Source organism: Montipora foliosa, chromosome 8, assembly GCF_036669935.1.
Source record: "Montipora foliosa isolate CH-2021 chromosome 8, ASM3666993v2, whole genome shotgun sequence".
NCBI lineage: Eukaryota > Metazoa > Cnidaria > Anthozoa > Scleractinia > Acroporidae > Montipora > Montipora foliosa.
In genome coordinates this window covers 30102315-30106523 of record NC_090876.1, presented here as the reverse complement: position 1 = coordinate 30106523, position 4209 = coordinate 30102315, and the positions used below count along the sequence as shown (strand labels likewise).

Genomic DNA, 4209 nt, shown 5'->3' with positions numbered 1-4209 from the left:
GTGCCGTGCAAATGATGACAGGGTTACATGTTTAGCCTCGCGGCCTTGCATTGTGTTAATGCCTAATCCCAATCCAAATTCTTTAAATAATGCTTTGTTGTGAAATGGAATTGCATATCCCACAGTCCAAACTGTAGGATTAACTGATTTCAGTAAAAGGGAACAGGTATTAAAGAATAACTGGCAGTGAACCTCTAGCTCTTGGCAAATTGCTTCATCAGTTTCAACTCTACTGAATTTTGACACTGCGTCACGCAGTTGAAGGGCAGCAAATGCAATGGAAACAAGTCGAAGTAATTCAGGCCCAGTGTCATTTTCTCTGCTTAGGGAATCAATAAGGAACATAAATTTGTGGCAAAAGCATTTGGTTTCTTTCCCAGTGAAACGATATTCAAATTTCTTTTTTCTGCCTTCCTTGAGCCACTTGTTTAGCTTCTTATATAGTCTAGATGCACCAACTTCATTCTTAACTGAAAGCATGAATTATATCTTGAAGCTGCTCTGAGTTTCCTGGCTGGATCAGTGAAGGTGCCTTTCTTCTTAGCTTCATTCGTCTCTTCCTTTTCGTCTCAGAAAGAGCTTGTCTTGAGGGGACCCTCACTAATTCAAGTTCTGATACCTTGGATTGGCACCTTTTGATCTGAAAATTAAAATCATGCAATTAACTTGTTTTTTGATGAATATTTAATACATTATCTGGCAAAAAAAAATTGAAAATAAGTAATCCTTACAAGAGTATGGTAAAATAATTTTTCTGGTCAGCAACTGAGGAAACTCTTACCTCCACCAATTTTGTAACCCATTGCAGATCATGTGTATTAAAAGGCACCCATGATCCAGTGTCGATCGATACCCTCGATCAATACCCTTGATCAACATCCCAATGGATACTTGGTTGACATTCTATTTGACACTTGATCAACACACAGTCAATATTTGATCAATAGGTGGTGGATAGTCGGGCGAGTGTCAACCGTCTACGGTGCATTGATCAAAAATTGCTGGTAGTGGACTCCCCACTGACTGTCAACCAAGATGTCAGTCGAGTGTCAACTGAAGCGTCATTGTGGTGTCAGTCGAGTACCGATCAAGAGTATTGATTGAGGGTATCGATGGACACTTGACTGCGGAAGCCTTTAGTACACATGGTCCCACAATGATTATTTGTCAGATTCAAATACTTTGCAGATCTAGTCACATTTTCATAAGGCTGCCTACATCTGACAACAGAGGCCAAACTAAATGATTATCAATATAACTAGCCCTGGTGTAGGGCCAACAACTAAATTCAAGGCAATCAAAATTAGTGGCACTCAAACAATAATCAACCAGTCTAACAAATTAAGTTAGTGATATTTTTAATATTTACTAAGCTTATCAAGGCAAAACTTACTCTCTTGCTCACACGATCGACTTTTCTTTTTTCTTCTTGAAGGCTTTGGCAGTTGTCAAGGTAAACTTCTCGTAGTTCCTTTCTTCTAGTCGCTAATTTGCCAATCGGGAAGCGGTACTTCGCACTAGTTTTTGTGCTTCTGTTGTTTTGCCTTCCCTTTTCCCCCATTGCTGTTTATGGTTGTTTGATTCGCTGATCAAAAGTAGTTACTGCGGTCTAACGAGCGTGCCGATTTCAATCCCACGTACAGCCTAGCATGCGGTTCCATTTTTTTGAGGCAGGACACCTGTAAAGCAAGAAAGAATTTTAGAATTCAATACACAAATAATTTTATGAGGTATCTATCGTTTTGAATTCCTCGGAAAAAATGAAGGAAATTAATGAACGGCTCAAGTTTATCAAATACGAAGAAATGGACTTACCTCAGCTCGGTACCACACAGTCAACGAAAAATGCCAAAGTATTCTCCACGGTTTGACTGAATGACAATCGGAAAATGGCCGACCTGTCAACATCAAAATTACCATGTGCTTTCCTCCGTCCCACAGATCATAGCGGTCCATGTTATAAGATATTCAGCTTTTAAGTATGCAAATCGATGCAAATCTATGCAGACTAAAGGGCGGCCATTTTGAAATTTGAAACCTGAAACACCGCTGACAGAAAACTTGCCAATTTTGGGCGCGCCCCAGCCCGGCGTGTTCATAACTGCGAGGATCATAGCTTCACTTGATTTTATATCCGCAGTTCACATATGATTCATTTCACATACATTTCATCATAGCTCAATTTCTTAACATTTAGAGATAACTTATTTGCTTTAACTCAGTCAGCCCTTAAAAGTGCATGTGTGGGCTGGAATAAGCAGACATGGCGCAGCAAAGATTTGCATCTTTGAAGGAATCATGCTTTGTCACCTCTTCTGTGACATTCCGAGAAGCCATTCATCGACAAGAAACTTCCAAATCACCACTTCATGCAATATAATGATCCCAAGCATACGCCAAATTTGCTGCAACCTTCTTTGAAGAGAACAAGATCAACTGGTGGAGAACTCACCGGGAAAGCCCAAATTTAAATCCCATTGAAAACCTTTGGCTGGAGCTGAACAAAAGTCAAGCCTCATCCAAAACAGGAGCTGATAGATGGTATTAAGAAGTTCTGGAGAAAGAAGGTCCTTGCAGCCAAGTGTGGGAAATACATAGATCATGTCTTGTACAAAGCCATTCCGGCAGTTATTGAAACGCATGGAACACCAACCAAATTTTAAAAGTTCTTCTTTACCCAAAAAGCACCTTTAGGAGCCACCAAATCTGAGAAAAGCCAATGACCAATAAAGATAACAAAAAGCGTCATGCTTGAATACACTTTTCTGCTCGAGTTCACCCTCAACAAGTAAAAAGCCCTCCCATAAAATAGTTCTCAATTGATTTGGTTTTAATCGCCCCTTAACTTATGTTGCACGCATTGGCATAGTCTTCTTTTTTTGTCACAGCAATTGTTGCATCATAAATTGTCTACTTTTAAAAACATGCAATTGTTCGTAACAAATTTAAACCAACCTAAGCAACATAACCTTAAGAATTCACTTTCAAGAATTACAGTGGGATGCAACGTTTTGTTTTTTTCATTTTGAGTCCCCAAGTAAATCATATTGTCAGGATTTATCTAAACAAGCAAAATTGAATTCTCTGTGTTTCTGACTAGAGAAAGACATGAGAATTCATTCAAAAAAGCGCAGTTTGGGTAAAAGTTAATTTCCACTTCAAAACAGGAGAAAAAAAAACCTCACAAAAAAGGACGCTTACATTACTTTTATCTCCGACAACAAATATGTGAGAATTTACTTAAAAAGGGGAAGTTTGCATAAGTGTTAATTTTCACTTCAGAAAAAGAAAAGAAAACTTAGCAGAAAGGCACACCCTAAACAATGAAGTCAGAATTTAATACTGAATAATGATGTTAACATAAGAATAGGAAAAATGGAAGCCAATGAACTTGTACAGATTTGGATCCCACTAACTTTTCACGGTAGTAATATATAGATTTAGCCAAGCCTAAAAGTGGGGCTCCCTGGTTATTTATTCTTAGTGCTGTAGGGTTAGTGAAAATAAAAGGTTTCGATTTGTCCGCGTTTTGATGTTTCCAGTTGCTGCTTTCATAATTAAATCATTTTCTTTGCTTCCTTCTATAGAAAATTCATTGCCTAACTAGTGAATTCCACGGTGCATTTTACGCTAAAACCTATATGGAGTGAATCACGAAGCGATGAGTACGATATTGGTTTTTGGAGTGAAATTAACTTTGAAATTCACCAGTTTGGCAATGAATTTTTCTTTAATCACATGAGTTTTAAAGGAAAACAAGCACACCTTAAGCGAGTGAACGCAAAAGGAAAAAGCCATTTTAGAGTCAACTGTCAATAGCCAGCGAATAGGAATCACCCTAAAATTAGAAGTACTTTATTCCACTTTATCTCTGAAAACGAGATCATTCACATTTTGATGTATTTCATTGAAACATGCCAGGTTGGCTTGGAACAAGAATCGGCAAAATACGGCAATGCAACAAAGAAAGGACGAACTTCAAACAAGATCCGCTCCAATGCTTAAATAACGTTTAGGTGCTATAAAGAAACTGAAAACACCAGCTAGTGAAATTTTCCCCTAATTTTACGAGAAACTCATTGTGTTTACGTGTTTATAACATAAGGGCAAAATTTTCTTGTCACTGTCGAAGCAGATCGAAAACCAGTTGTGCAAACGGATTACAAAGCACTTGTTCACTCCCATTTTAGAGCAAAACAAACAAACAAA

At 38.1% G+C, this 4209-nt stretch overlaps 1 long non-coding RNA gene across 1 annotated transcript; it reads right to left on the bottom strand.

The window, feature by feature from the left end:
* Positions 1-502: 502 nt before the first annotated feature.
* LOC137968120 (uncharacterized) lies at positions 503-2083 on the bottom strand. Its single transcript, XR_011116627.1, has 3 exons — positions 1816-2083; positions 1394-1679; positions 503-640 (listed from the first exon to the last, which is right to left on the bottom strand). It is a non-coding gene; the product is annotated as an uncharacterized lncRNA (long non-coding RNA).
* Positions 2084-4209: the final 2126 nt, after the last annotated feature.